We start from the raw sequence: 16,408 nt of genomic DNA on the forward strand, positions 1-16,408 counted from the left end.
GATGACTGGTTTTCTTATGGAACAGATTTAGGCTTTAGGGGAATCTGCACTGACTATATGTAGCCACAAGGTGGCGACATTTCTCTAAAATAAAACTTCCATGTTCCAAAGAAGGCTCTAGACACTGTCTATTTAAACAACTTGCTACCTAGTTACAAACACCTTAATTAGTTGTATGCCCCCCACCCCCTTTCCAGACCTTTATGCTTCTCAAAGAAGCAGACAGACCTTGGCGTGTGGCAAAAGGACAGACAGTGTTAAGTGATTTGTCAGTAGTAAAGGGCTTCCATAAGCATGTCTGGAATTAAGCTGTGGCCATCCTGCTCCTGTTGGGGTCACATCTTTAAGCTTTTACCTCTCCTCGTCTAAACTTTGATTTTATCCAACTATATCCTTACTAAACGGTGCAGCTCTGTTTCTACTCAATCCAGTTGACTCCTATAAGGTAAATAATGTTTAAAATATTATCCGCATATTGTTCAATTTCCAGATGCTGGCCAGAATCAATCTCTGTTCACAAGGTCTCTTGCTTCAGCGCTGGCTTAAAAGACAGCACAAGCTGTAATCATTTCTGTAGCTGTGTAGGAAGATCATCTCGAGTTTTTGTTATTGCTCCATTTTCCAATCATTTAAAAATATTTAAAATCTTAAAATCCTGTCTAAAAATTGCAAGTTACATTAGACTTATATTAGCAGTTTGGGCTTCTTTTTTTCCCTCTACTTGATAAACTTAGACTTAGACTTCTTGCTTCTAACTTAAAGGCTAACAAAATCACTTGTTTTTAGAGTTTAAGGCAATATTGTTCCTTTGTCTTTTGTCATATTCCTCCGTTATTGAACAGACTAGGTGGAAAGAAATAATCTAAAGGATTTGAAAACAATAATTTGGATAAAAAAAACAGGAGCAGGATTATGAACTTTATAGATCATGAAACTCTTTGGCATTTGGGCACTGCTTTAACTCTACATTGTTATCAGAAATGTTAAATCTGCAGGTTACATCGTGATGTTAATTGCCCGTGTGTGAAATGACGGATCTGCCAAATTTCCGTTTTTTTTAGACCCATCTGTTGCTATTTAAAAACATGTTTTTAGGCAAAGATTGAGTGCACTGATGTACTGTTTCTAAGAGTAGCTGTAATAACAGAAAACTGGTGTAAATTAATTATAAATTCAGGAAATATTTATCATATGAAGCACAAATGAAATCAGTTCAATTACAGGCAAAAAAAATGCCAAACCAAGCAAAAATAATTATCACTGTTAAAAATCAAATACATTTGAAATAATTTCAGACTGTTCAGTCTTATCCAGATCATTAAAACATTTCAAAAAAGCTATATTGTCTTGGCTGTAGTTTAATAACAAACCCAATTAAGTAACCAACAAATTACATTAACTTTTTTGGAGTCATCTCTGTACTGAACAATCAGTACTGTGAGAGGAAAACTCCATCTTTATGAAGAGTAAGACAAAACTTCCAGCAGAACCAGATTCAGTAGGAGTGACTGTGACTGCTGAGGATCTGAGAGGGAAGAAAAGAGGCAGACAAACACGGAAATACTGGAACATCTGTTGGAAGACAAGTTCTGCAACAACAGACGTATACATTCATGGGAAAGACAGAGAGCAGGCAGAGTTAAGGTGGACTGGAAAAAAAACCCCAGGGAGTTCTAAAAATAATCCTGGCATTAAAAAGCCTTCAACATAAATAAAGTTGTGGGACTCTGGGTCACCCATTACAAACTAATTACTGTCTTAATCAAAAGAGAAAGTTTGAGTGGTGTTAGCCTCAGAACTGAGAAAGTTCGATGGTTAGAACAATCAAAATGCTGCAGATTGAGACAAAAAAAGAGGTAACTTTCAGGTCTCTGAAATAAGACAGAGAATTTCTGTTTAAAGCTTTAGATGTAAGTGTTGTAATTTCAAAATCTATTCCGTTTTTAATATACAACTAAATAAAAAAGGCTACTAAATTTGGAGACGTTTGACCTTGCCTTGATCTGAACTCTGGCTGCAGCATTTTGAACTAGCTGGAGACTTTTCTGAAAAGATGAAGAACAGCTTGAAATTGAGAAATTACAATGATCTCCCACACTGTGTAGGAGCAAATTTCTCTGCATCACTCTCAGACCACATGTGTTTCATGAAAATCTGCAGAAATTAAAGAAAAAAACTTCATAAGTAGTGCACTTGACGTTTATTTTATCAAGTATACTTAAGAACAGCTAGTATACTATAGACCATGTATTTGTAGTGTAGGAAGTATACAAATTGAATACCTTTTCAGACTAAATTGGAACATTTTAACTTTACAGAATAAAAATAAACTTCAAGTATACTGCCTCACATAAAGACCAAACATGTCCAAAGTCCGGCCCATGGGCCAAATGCGGCCCATTTTCTAAGAACCGTGTGTGGCATTTCCTTATTGTGATTGGCTCAATTACTTCAAAGCCGCTATCTTACTATGGCAACAATCTGTGTCAAAGCCAAGATTGTTTTTATTTACCTGTGAATTACGGGTCGATTTTTAAATTATTTTGTTTTGTTCATCTATTGAATGTAATCTATTACTAATAGAGTCTTGCAGGCAGCTTTATGCAAAAATAAAAATATTAACCTTCAATTAAAACAAAGCAGGACAATGTTAAAATAAATAATTTAATTTAGTGTCTTGGTCCGTTTGGTGCTGAATAAACTATGCAATAACCAATTTAAACCGTATTTGTAGTAAGAGCCATCGTTCATTTAACTACAAAACGGCCATTATTGATGACGCATTTCCGTTTCGTCCCACTCCCAGTTTAAACACACACGCACAGACACACACACACACACACACACACACACACACACATCCAGGCAGCAGCCGCCGCTCTCTCACGCTGCCCGGACACTCGGAAATTTCCCCGAGCAGCGCAGGATATCTGAGCGCCGGGAGCGGGGCAGCCTCTCCGCCGGCTCATGCGCGTCTCCCCGGGGCTGGCTCGGACGGTTGGTGCCCTAGTAGAGCATCTGGAGGTAAGCGTGCAGAAATCATGTAATCGGCTTTCTATCGTGCCCATCTCCCCCGCAGCCAGCAGACGGACGGGGAGCTGTCTGACCTGCTATGCGGCCAAGCTTAAAGAAAACATAAAAAAAGAAAGAGAAAATACCCAAACTGTGTCTCCGCGTGGGTTCTCCTGTGCTGCAGGACTGGTTCATACATTTTTACCCAAAGTTGCTGTGATGCTCATTGAAAACGGGGAACTTGTTGTAGATGATTGGCAATATTATCATCGTAAGGGACTTTACGCTGCGGGGGGTCTTTTGGTAAGTTTGGGGGTATTTAATCGTAACCATGATCTGGCAAAGCTTCTGCGCTTCACGCCGTGGGGTTACGCGCATGAACAGTCGTTGCGGTGAGCGTGGGGAGTCAAAGAAGCATGCAGAGTTCACGGACTGAGAGGCTGCTCGTGGGAATTGCACTGCGCCCCGGCCGGAGGAGAGAGAAAAAAAAGCCTCCGCCATGTTTCCATGTCAGTCAAGCTGCCACCAATGCCAAAGGCGATCGTTTCCAACTTTAGTTTAGTTTGGAGACGGGCGCCTGAGAGGCGCGCGACTGCTTTGGGATAATTGATTTGACCCATCATTGTTGTTGCGTGCATGGACGGAATAGAAAGCGTCCTTTTCTGGGGCCGTATCCAGAGCATACACCCCATTTTCTTCCTGCAACCCCCTTCAGCAAACCTGTAAGGAGAAATGCAAACAAATGCATGTCCACTCCAGCAGAGAATGAATGGAGAGGATAGATAGATGGATGCTAAGCTGGCTGCCACACCCCTTTTTTTCCCCTTTTCAAACCTATTTGAAAATTCCTCAGATCACATGCTGCTCTTACTACAGAAAACCATGTGAGCCCCCTCCCCCTGTCTGGCCACAGACTGTGTTTGATTACCTCCACGTGTGCCAAGTTTCTGCACAGGGATCAATACCTTTCATGGGTACTAGTATTGCTGATCCATCAACAGCCATTGAATTTACAGCTCCAGTGCCCCGAGCGTGGTTTGTGAGTCCACCGGGAAGCTGTAGCGACGGGCCATGTGAGATGGGAGCAGCCTGTAAAATGTTTGTAGAGTGATTGAGTCTCTTTGGCAGTTTCAGGGGCAAAAATCCCTCCCATTAAAGCCCCCTCATACCCCACACATTCTCCCATCCTGGTGTGTAAACCTTGGCTTGTCATAAGAAGATGCATGGCTTCACAGACTCCAAGATCCATTGTTTGTTTAATGCCCTGGGATCAAGTGCACTCCTTCCCATTCTGAAACGCATCCTCCAGGTGTATCTAAGGTCTGCTCCTGTGTTTACATCCATTTGCAAGGCTGCCAGGATCGTGTTTCAGTGGGAGTCAAACGCATTAAAAAGTAGAGCTGAGTGTGCGAGGAAGATCCAAGCAGCACCGGGTGAGGCCACAGCACCTTAAGGTGTTCCATGTTCAAATGTGTCCCTTCAAAATGGCAGCTCCTGTCTAATGAGCCGGGCCTGTGCGCCTTCATCTGTGCGCGGTTACGACTCTGTTTCATCTGTGTGAAAATATCATTTTCCAGAGCCTCACGCTTAACTCTGCCATCAGCCGCCACCGCCGCTGCCTCTGCACCTGCTTGGTATGCAGCTCCGCCACCGGCTACAGCACCAATCATTTATTTAACTGACCAAACTCTATCTGGCTCTCTTGACATATCTAGCAGTCAGGAGCCTTTTTCTCCCATTACTAACTGCACTGACCTTTTGAAGATAGCTTTTATGCATCCATTATGCTATTAGTAATTTTCAAAGCAGAATCATCAACAGATTCTCTTTGCTGGGGAGCTCTTAAAGTGAAAAGGTGCAGGGATGACTTTACGGGAAGCGTGGTAAATCAGAGGAAGCCTTCGGAGACTGTGTGTGTAAAAAGCACCACAGCTAACTTGGATTAACAGGAACAGGATTCTGCAGAATGCAAACAAATATGTGGATATATTTCTTATACTCATCTACGTTGTTGTGTGGCGTGAGAAATGCCTGGACCCTTAAGGGCAATCTCAGCGGGGTTGCTCTTTAGCTACGCATGGCTAATTTATTGATCTGTCTCTTTGTTCTGCAAGAAAACAAGCCTCTGTCATGTCTGGTGGGCACCGAGAGGAAGCGATGAGCAAGCCATAATGACATTTTCACAGGCGAGGAGGGAATATTCTGTTTGGAGGCAGCTGTACTCCTGCAGGTAGCCCTGTTTGGCTGTCAGAAACACAAAAAAACAAGTGTCAGGTGTCTAATCATCCATGTTGGTCAGATTTGCAGAGGCATGGCTGGCTTGTGCAGTTTAGGTCATTACTATTTCATGAAGGAGTGTCCAAGTAAGGCAAGGGCTGCCCAACCTTGGTACTCATGATCTATTTGCCACTTTGAATTTTGTTTGTGGATTAGCGAGATCAGTCATAATCAGTCAATCAAAACCCTAAAATCTTCAAAATCAGGAGCAGACCAAAAAAAAGCAGTTTAAAAAGACTTGTAGATGTGACATAGAAGCTACAACGGTAAGCCACGAGCTCCCTGCTCTGCTCCATTCTGATGCATTTGCTTGTAGACAAATAGATCCATGAACGTCTTCGTTTTCCTTGTCTGAGCTGGAATCTGGATCTCAACTGTACGGCTGAAATTGCTTTGAAATTGCTCGCCATTTCTGTTACATCTGTCATGTTAAGCTATGGTTGTGAGGGGCTGTAAGATGGCAGGGGAGCATGTAAACGGTTGATGATGGGGGAAGAGGGTGGGCTTACTCTTCACTAAAAGTCCTGCCCACAACTCCTGCAGGTGAATTTCTAATGTACTACTGCCATTCTGCAGAAATTGTGTCCTAGAAAACAACACCGAATTTAGATTTTGGTTAAAAATGTTATAAATATAATTAAAAGACCACTGGGGGACACTTGCAGTAACAAAGGTTCAGAACATGCTCCAAAGTAATTAAAAGGTTATTAAACTTCAGATGGTCTTTGTCGACTTGTTTTCTTCTTTCAGACCCTGGAGATAATTCCATGTTTTATGGATCTCGTTAGTCTGAAAGATGTGTTTGGAGGTGGTTTAGAGGGTGGTAACCAAGCATCTGAGTTCTACTAAAGTAATTATTGTAGTTTGGATTATTTGGGTGATAATGGTCCAAAATGAGTGTTTTAGTCATCATGTTTTAGAGAAATTGGCAGAGGAAGGTCAGAGATTAAGGATTAACCGCATACACTTATGTTTATAAACCGTGTCACTGTAGTGCTCTTAATCTGGGGCTTTATGAATGTAATTTCATGAGGCGATTCAAACATAGAAGAAATCTGTAGCTTGCATATTGGTAAACAAATGCAAGCGAAACCATTTTTGCTCTTTAATGGAAAATAACGTGTTTTCGAACATTCTGGAAATGTGATAAAGCAGGGAGATTTTTCTTTCTTTTTTTTGTGTGTGCATGGGCAGATCTTATGCATGAAGACATTTTCTTTACCAAATTAAAAGCTTACTGTATTCTGTGCATCAAAAGAACAAAAGCAGTTAATGACTTGCATCCTGGTGCTTCTACAAAATCAAAACATCATCAATTTACATAATTCAGCTCTCCTGCTAATCCCACTAAATCATGTTCCTTACAAATGTGGCACCATTTTAAGGGGTTACATTTTAAAATACTTTTTTAGTGATTATTGCCAAAGAAACAATCTAGCGTATGTATGGTAAATGTCCTTACATTTATAATATTTATTCGATGCATCTGGTGTTTTTGTGTTGTCTGGTATTGACAGTAACTAGAGCTTAGTCAGGGCCAAGTGAAAAAGCCTTTTATGAAACTATTTGGAAAAGGTCAGGCACTTTAAGTTACTCACAGGAAATTGGTTGAAGCGCCTTTTTCCAAAAAGTATAGAAAAATGGGGATCAGAGGTACTGGCAAACTGAAATTCTCTTGTTGTCTTGAATAATGCATCAAGAACTCGACTGCATCACAAGAAAATGCAACTAAACATTATATAATATTATATACAGGACAACAAAATGTACAATATTTTTGTTTCAATCAGTTAAACTTTGAGATAAACACATTTTTTTGGCACAAACTGCTTTGGCACACACATTTTTCTAATTTAGTTCAAGTTAACTCCATCTAGGAATGTCATACTCTGTTGTGATCACCTTAGGCATGTGTAACCTTAAACACAAGAGTCAAACTACAAGATTTCGCCTTGGAATTCCCGTGAGAAAGGCCTCTGTGTCTCCATTGGTATAGTGCTTGGAGACATAAGACAGAACAAAAAAAAAGCATTTGATCCTTTTTCTTAATGTTGGGCTTGAAAACACTGATAGGAAATCACTGTATTGACACGTGATAAGATTTTGACCAAATATGTTGTTTGATAGAAGACATCCATAAAAGTCTAAACGTGTAAATGCATTTTGAGAGAAAAATGATGGTATTTATTTACACAACTTGATGATGGGTTTTTGGGGTCTGGTCTGAATGCTGCGTGCATGAATGCAGCCAAAGCTATCTATCTTTTGTCTTTTGTCCCCACCTCCTACAATGCTCTCACTGCCTGCCTCCTACACCATCCCGTCTAAGATTGCATCACAAGAGGATTCTGGCACAGCAGCAGTCTGCTGGAACCACACAATCTCTCTGCACATTTTGGGCCTCACTAATTAAATTGTTTAAAATACTCAGCATGACTTAAGGTTAATAATTAAACAAGAAGTGTGCTTTGCAGACTGAGCAACTGTAGTCCTGCTGTTTTTTCTTTTTTTTTCTTTCTTTCTCTGTATGTGTTTCGGCACACACAGACCTTTACCTTGATACTATTCAGATCACGTGCTGCTCCAAAACACTAGTTTCTGAGCATGAGCAGTTTGAAATAAAATAAAAAACCTGGATGGTTGTCATAGAAACACCACAACTTTTTGGGTTTAAATTGAAAGTGTTGCCTTAAAAATATATAGGAAATTTGATATTTCTAACAGAATATATTGTGCTTTTTTTTTTTTTTTAATAGAGAGAAGAGCTTTTTCATCACGACTTCTGTAACCCTATCAAACAAAGTGCAATGCAGCATTTGTCCCCAGAGTCAGGGTTTACTTGAGTTCATTTTCTTGGATAGTCCTCTTTGTTTGGCGAATGTGAAAGCTCACCAAAAGTCAGATGTGGACCAAACACTTGGATCTTGGTTCACTTGCAAATTAACTCCAGTGGGCGTCACTTCGACATGAATATTTAGTAGACCAAAAGGGGAAAGCCTTCCAGTTTAAATGCTATTGGGACAGATAGCCCAATATGAAGACATGTAAACCCTGAAAAATGGTGGAAAATCTCATGGTTAAATGTGGTGTAGTTAAGAAATGCAAGTACTTCTATGTCTATGATACTCAGTGGATCAGCGGGTCTTTGCCGCCTTATATTTTTTGTATTATCTTGTCTGAGCTCATACATTTTGTCCCAAAGTGAGCAGCTGTTGAAACTGTATTTTCTTTTTCTCTTTTTCTCCATTCACTTTGCTCTGCCTCAGTTTTTAGTTTACTCCTGAGAGCACCGTTTGTGAACTTAAACAAAGACGGCATAAAATGCAGCACCAATTTCCTCCCATTCAACACAAGACAAAATAAACTGCATCCACTGCTGCCTGATATACATATATGTATCTTTTGGAAAAATAAATCACTTAAGCAAGCTTCTTAAGGTTCTTGATAAAACCAGGAAGTCTTGAGGTTGTGTACAATTAACCGTCTGTGGTCTTAGTAAAAACTGACAAAGCAGTACCTGTAAGTGTGGTGGTATACAAGCACCATCTAAAAATGCAGCAATGGCCAGGAACTATTGATTATTGCAGATGGGCTCTTTTTCCCCCTGAAAAAGCTGTTATGTAATGAAACAAGGTCAGACATGTTGGTTGGCTCACTTCATGTAAAGGTTATTGAACTTAGTCGTCAACATGGTACTGGACAAATGCACGTTTGTTCTTAGGCTTAAATGGCACACCTTCAATCTAAAGGAAATTCAAGAAAAATCAAATTTGAGAAATGCCCACACATGGCCTCGATTTTGTTTTCAAATGACCCTTAACTGCTTTTTCTTTTACTATTTTTATAGTGTCTCCTAATATCTTGGATGGTCATAATTTTTTTTTCATTCGATCATTGGTCAATCGTTGTATATAAAATTATTTGAATGCCTTTGATCACAGAGCTGTGTTCTTCAGCATTGAATTATTGGTTCTGTGTGTATTCAGGTTGAATAAATAAAGACAAAACAGTTACTTGCAATTGTTCTCTTATACTGCAGGTCTGTACATGAAGCCCAGCCTCTAGTCATCATTTTGGAAAGGTGTGAAGGGCCCGAGGGCCTCTGGCAACCATGCAGGATGCATAGAACCATAGTTATACTTTCATTTCAATGCTCTTATTAATGAAGCAGAGTCTGGAAACAAATAATCGTTAAAGCTGTGTTGAATTCAACATTTGGATTACAAACTGTTGAGCTAACCCGAGATTTGCGGTGAAGCTCCAGCCCGTAACCTAAGGGGTTTTGCTTAAATTGGACCATCAGCTTAACCCTTTGCTGAAAGGGAATCTTCTCTGTTTCAGGTTGCTCTTCAGCTATTACTGGCCTGCGTCTCTGGCAGAGATCCTCGCTGCTATGGTTGCCACCTCGAGGCACATGCCTCTTAGTCACCAGGGCAGAAATGAAACCTAATCAGGTGTCTGTTGCTCCCAGCACTTGAGCACACTGTGCTGCGAACAGTGTCCAGATGGCCCTTTTGTCCAAACCACGTGTGAAGAGCCACCCTGTAATTTCCACATATCTCCTCAATCGCCATCTTCTTTAGGTGACAAAAATCTTCCTCATTCATTCACTTGTTCTCTGTGCTTAAGGCGATTTAATCTGACCACAGAGTTTAGATTCTTAGAGGTCACAGGAGAACCCTATAACATAGAGCTGTGTCGACAGACTGAGTCACAGCCTGCAGTTAGGAAGTGGAATACCTAGCTCTGTTTCACTCAACAGGCTGGTAATGCCTAATAATATTTGTTCTTGAATATTCCAGGTTTTGTGCCAAGATCTTGAGTAACGGTGATTTCAGCCCCAGAGTACACTTAATGTGTGCATCCACGCACTGGGTTGCAATGAAAACCTAAGTCCCACTCGTTCATTTTTGAAGAGATGAAGACACTTGATGTCTGCCCTGCTCCTCTGGGGGGTCCCTCAGCAGCTGGTTGTAAGTGAAGCTATTACCCAAGTCAAGAACAAATGCTGCCATTTCAACCCGTGGTTCTCTTATCCAAGTTCTCTGCCTCTGAGATTTTGCTGCTTCTTTAAAAAAAGATTTTCAGTGTTGGAATTCCCCAGGAATGACTGAGGGTCTGCTCACAACTTTGTTTAGTAGAGCATTCTGCAAATGTACCCCACCCCTTTTGCTTCTCCTGCAGCTGAGGGAAGCTATTCTTGGTTTTGCCTTAAGGATAAATTCTTGCTTCAGATGTTTTGGGACCTATTTCCATCAGGGGTAACCCCCTCTGAAGGCCACCTGGGTGCCAGGAGAAGTGAATGTAACAAAATAGAAGTCAGAACTGCTACTGATAGTTGCACAAAAGTAGTTTTGAGGAACTGATAAACCTTCAGATTTGCTTTTTCCCCGAGTGCTGGATGACGATCTCCCTCAATATCCAAGTCATTTATATTTACTCTCCATAAAAGGACAGAAACTGAAGTAGAAAATATTTTTCTCCCCCGTGCTGCCAACACAAAGATATTGTGTGTCTTGTCTTTTAGTGTTTTTTTGTCAGTAAAGAAAAAAAGTTAATTAAAAATGTGACAAATGTAGCAGCTTCACAAGTTCTAACTTTTGATCACAAACTGGAAGAAGGAGGTGTATTTATTTAGATAACAATTGAGCTCCAAATAATGTACTTCTGTTGTTTTTTTAAGTATTAAATTTTGTTGTTCTTTGCAGTTTTCTGAAATCTATCCAACCTGACGCTGCAAAATTCTCCAAATGGCTGACCCCAAAAATGGCACTTTAAGTGGCTGTTAATGTTTGGGGGTTATGTAATCGTACTGTCGGTGCACCGTGCCCTTGGCCGAAACCTTTCTGTTTGGATCAGACTTTCGCTCCCAAGTCATGGAGGTTGTGTAGAGCTATATAAGGAAAACCACTCTTTGTTTATTAGTTAGGGGAGAGTGCATGGGACTCCTTCCAGGCGCTCGGAGCAGAAATTGGGACAGAAAAAAAAAGGAACCCACTGCCATGTAGGCTCTATACTCTGAATTTTTATTTATTTATTTTTTGGTGGATCTTCTGTAATTGAGAAAGCCGGCATGTGTTAGATTTGGCGTTAACCATTTGGATAAATTTGGCTTTATTTGGTTGATGGGTAATAATACTGTCTGAGAAATACACAGGTGTAATATTGATGGCACTCTGCTTGGAGGAAAGGGGGCTGCTTCTGTGAATCGAGTTTCAATTTGGAGACTTTGTGGCCTGGAGAAGAACTTAAATACATTTAAACTTTGTTCGTTTGAGCTATTGTGACAAATTGATATAAAAAAGGTCTGCTTTTTTGTTTGTTCGACAGCTGACAACCTCCCAATTATTCTAGCGACTGTGGTAGAACCAGCAAAAACGCTTGGATTTGGTGATGGACAGATGCATGGACCTTCTGTTTGTCCACAAATACACATGAGCTGCAGTTTTACCTCTTTTAGGTTACGCATGGTAAAGTAGCTGCTGTCGTCTCCCTGGTGTAAGTGGCTTTTGACAGTTTGCTTAACAAGATGACTGCGTCTAAGTTTGAATACATTTGCTATTATTAACAACTGTATTGTTCTGATACAACTTTTCTGTTCTTGGGTCACATGATTTGTTTCGCTTAATCTTATATTTTGCTTTGAATGAACTTTCCTTAATTAACTGTTTTGGTCCAATTTATTTTCCCAGCAGAAAAGGTTTTGTCTTTTTATTGGAAACCAGTTTGGAGCAGATTTTCTGTCTTTTTTTTTTCAGTTGACAGATGTGTGTTTTTTGTGTGTGTGTTTGAAAAGGTTCGATTCATTTCATCTGCTTGGTTAGAATTGAAAAACAAAGGGAAGTGCACAGAGGTTTTTGTGGAACAATAAAAAGTGGATGTGATTGCATGTGTGGCTGCTGCTGTTTCTGGACAGAACACTGACTGTATGAGAGAACTGAACTGAGCGAGTGAGATGTCTGTCACCAACAGAAAATGCTTCAAGTTACTTCAAGTTCCAACAGAATGAAGTCAATTCAGTCGCCATTTTTCCGATATATGTTCATCGTCATGTTGGAACCAGACGTCCTCAGTAAGCCGTGATTGGTCCGTGTCGGTCCGAGTCTACATTTCTGTGCCAATCCGGAGTGAGCATGTTAGAAGGCCACACCCCTTCCAAATAGTGGGGGGAGAATCTGTCAATCGCATGCTTCAAACGTTTAACGCGAGGTCACCTACTTTTATGAAGGCATCTGATTGGTCAGTTTATGGCTTGAATCACTTGCACTACAGCAAACGTATCATGAAGAAAAATAACATCAGCAAGAACATGTTTAAAAAAGGTTGCAGGGATTTGGGGTTTTTGGTACCGGCTTGTTTGTAACGTGAGGTGGGAGGGGGTAGCTCAGTCCAGTTTTCATACACAGTCAATGGATTATAATATTATTAATGACACTTTACTTCACAAACATAGAATTATTTGTACTAGATAACTTGCCTATCACAAGCAATAAAAATGAGGGATTTTTTACCTTACTGATAACCCTCAGGTATTGTGTTTTTTATTTAATTTAACTAAAAAAAACTCAGGATTTGATGCCTTTTAGAAAATTTTGACATTGCTACAAAATAAGAAATGCTTTTTAGATTGGTAAATTAACTTTGTCTTTACTCTGCAATTAAACAGCTTCCTCCTGTTTTCTGTAATGTTGTTTTTTTTTTTCTGTAATATTGTTGCAGCTGCTTCTCGTTTCATTTCAGCATGTGTGCAGGGAGATTGTTCTGTTGCTGAAACAGAGACAAATGCTGCATTGTCGGATTCCTCTGCTGGATGAACCGACTTTTGAACTCGGGCTAAAATGCCAGCCTTGTCCACACAGCCTTGTTACTTAACTTTGCAGAGCAGAAAAAGACCCCAGAAAAAATACTCGACCTGTTCCTGAACACGAAACTCTGTCTAAAGACTGACTTAGTTGTAATTAGTCATACTCTTAGTTAGATCATTAATGTTTGCTTGGTTGCTGCGCTAATGCCACTTACCGTACTGCTGTTTTCTCTGTATGGAGCCTTCATGCACAGGTCCAGCGTCAGAAACTGCACTGTAAACATTAAAACACAGTTTACAAACTGTCAATGGAGAGGTGGGATTTGCCTTTTTAAAGATTTCATCTGTTCCCCGTGTGACTGAATTGTTGTATTTCCATGCAGCAGTGGGAGCAGGTGAATGTTCCTCTGCAAACTGACTGTGTAGAATACTTGATGCTGTTGTGCATTTCACATCCTCCTTTCAACTTGTTTTGAATCGAGCAGCAATTGAGGCAAATGCACACTGCTTGGTTTAGATGTCTTGGAATCAGTATTCTGTATTTTTCACATGGACCCCCTCAAGGCTATTCTGCTATTTTCTCACCGTCTTCCAGGACTGAAGGATTCTTTGACTGATTATTGCGGCTTTTTTAGACATGGCTACCTAAAGTTGCCTAAAAACTGAAAGGTTGAACTCATGTTGCATGAAATGATGCCAGTAATCTACTCCCATGATGGTGGTGACTGTGCTTTTTTTGTTGGTTTACTATCTGCCAAGAAGGATGATGAGTTTACACATGCTTTTACCACCAGAATGTGCTTTTATGCAGACAGCAGTCTGCCTCATAAAGGGAAATGTTTATTGAATTTATACATTTACAATCTCATCTGCAATAATTTCAACCAAACTATCTTCTGCCACCATGGATTAGGTGCTGTAGATTTCAAATAGGAAATTTTCTCTGTTATGTGCGATTCATAAATCGCACATATACATTTCTATTTTATAATTGTTGGGTGCAGGCCAGGCACCAGTCCCTATGTGATTTAGATGGAACAAGGAGGACCGACTGCTTCTCTTCTTCATTTCTTTTCTTTTCCTTTCTTGTCAGTATGGCAGATGTCACTGCTTAAGGACTTAACCGTTTTGACTTGAAACCCCAAGCTCACAGTTCAATCTGAATTTAACATGATTCAATTTAAATATAAATATTGATTTAGCTACATTTTTTTAAATAATGAATTTTTGTTTTGAAAAATTGAATGAAACGCTGTTTGTTTCTGCAAAAACACAAGACTGCTTTAAAAGTAAAGAAGACCTTTATTGATTTGATTACTGAAAAATGCATTGAAATAGTCTATTTAAACCTAACCATACTGATCAGTAGTTACTGATGGATCCATTTTCTTCTCATTTTCCATGCAGTGGTATTGCTGTGCATCAGAGTGCACTAGTACAAACGCTTAACCTTAGCTGGGATGCAGAGCAACACAAGCAAACTGATCCATCTTAGAGTAGATATGGTTCACTTGTGAGTATACACTGGTGTGTTTCACTCAAGTCTAAACTGCATCAGTAAACCAAACCCAGTGCATTATGAATAGGAAGCCAACCAGCACAGCATGAATCCAAAGATTAATGAATTATTAAAAAGGTCTTGTGAGCAAACTGTTGTAGTGAGAAGGTGAAGGCACCTATTGAAATGGTGGTTGGATTACTTTTTTTTTTTTAATGCTCTTTTTTTCATTTCAGCAAACATCATTCCCTAACAAGCAGCTTGTTTGTGTAGATTTTCATTCATCCAGGTAGATTTCAGATATAACTGCTAACAAAGGAGCTGTTTTTAGCCATTTTCTTCCTTGACAGTTTGGTCTGTTCCAAGCTTTAGTTCTTTTTCAAGACTCGCATTTGTGAAAGCAAACCAAATGAAGGAATGACATTTTCCTCCATACCCTATCCATTTATACAGAGTCTGTCACACTGTTTATGCATGAGAGCCCTTTAGAATGATCTCATTTTCCGCAGCCTACCATTTATTTCTCATCATTTTAAAGGTATGATGGTAGATGTCAGTTACATCCATGTGTACAGTTAATGGAAATAACGGTTTGCATTTGGACAGAAATGCAATGACTTGCATCTGCAAACGAGCACAAAAACATGCACAAAAAAACAATAGAGATGTATTTTCTGGTAATGAATAAAGTAGTTTATCTTCTAATTGGATTTGGATAATGTGTTTGACCACGTCCCCCGTGGTATCCTGTGGAGGCTGCTCTGGGAGTATGGGGTCCAAGCAACCTTTCTGAGGGCTGTCCGGTCTCTGTATGACTGGTGAAAGAGCTTGGGGCACAAAGGCGGCAGTAAGTCAGACCTGTTCCCGGTGCATGTTGGACTCCGGCAGGGCTGCCCTTTATCACCGGTTCTGTTCATAGTTTTTATGTATAAAACTTCTAGGTGCAGCCAAGGGCCGGAGGGGGACCACAGGATTTCCTCTCTGCAGATGATGTTGTCCCGTTGGCTTTAGCGAGCCAGGACCTCCAACATGCATTGGGGCAGTTTGTGGCCGAGTGTGAAGCGGCTGGGATGAGGTCAGCATCGCTAAATCTGAGGCCATAGTTCTTGACTGTAGAAAGGTAGTTTGCCTCTCTGGGAGGGTGAAGTGCTCTTACCTCAGGTGTAGGAGTTCAAATATCTTGGGGCTTTGTTCACAAATGATGGAAAACCGGAGCATGAGATTGACAGACGGATTGGAGCAGTGTCCGTAGTTATGCGGTCGCTGTACCGGTCCATTGGGGTGAAGAGAGAAAGCAAAGCTCTCAATTTACTAGTCGATCTTCGTTCCAATTCTCACCTATGGTCATGAGCTCTGGGTCATGACCAAAAGAGTGAGGTCTCGAATACAAGCGGCTAAAATGAGTTTTCTCCTTAGGGTGACTGGGCGCTACTTTAGAGATAGGGTGAGATGCTCGGTTACCCGGAGAGAGCTCTGAGTAGAACTGCTTCTCCCCCACATTGAGAGGAGCCAGTTCAGGGTGGTCAGTTCACGTTTTGTCCTGATTCCTCCTGGACGCCTCCGGGCATGTCCCATTGGGCGGAGGCCCCAGGAAGACACAGGACACGCTGGAGAGACTACGTCTCTCGCCTGCCCTGGGAACACCTTGGGGTCCCCCCAGAAGAACTGGAGGAAGTGGCCGAGGTGAGGGAAGTCTGCTGAGCGGAAGAAGATGGATGGATCTTCTAATTGTATGCTAAGTGCTTTACAGGGGAGTTTCTCCCAGATCAGATGACTACCTTCTTTCTTATTTTTCAGCATTTTTTTATGTGTCTACT

The 16,408-nt window shown here is 40.6% G+C and overlaps 1 protein-coding gene across 4 annotated transcripts in view; it reads left to right on the forward strand.

Annotated features, from left to right (window-relative positions):
- The first annotated feature begins 2,795 nt into the window (after positions 1 to 2,795).
- The window catches only part of tln2a (talin 2a), an 88,289-nt gene continuing 74,676 nt past the window's right edge, over positions 2,796 to 16,408 (forward strand). For 3 of the 4 annotated variants that reach the window (XM_004067398.5, XM_020699875.3, XM_078944599.1), the window contains exon 1: positions 2,812 to 3,024. The gene's annotated coding sequence lies outside the window, so the exon portion shown is untranslated. Of the gene's footprint in view, positions 3,025 to 16,408 lie in introns of all 4 variants that reach the window. The other variant, XM_078944597.1, reaches the window with a different exon arrangement.

The sequence above is a fragment of the Oryzias latipes genome, chromosome 3 (genome assembly GCF_053564925.1).
Source record: "Oryzias latipes strain Hd-rR chromosome 3, Olatipes_Hd-rR_3.1".
NCBI lineage: Eukaryota > Metazoa > Chordata > Actinopteri > Beloniformes > Adrianichthyidae > Oryzias > Oryzias latipes.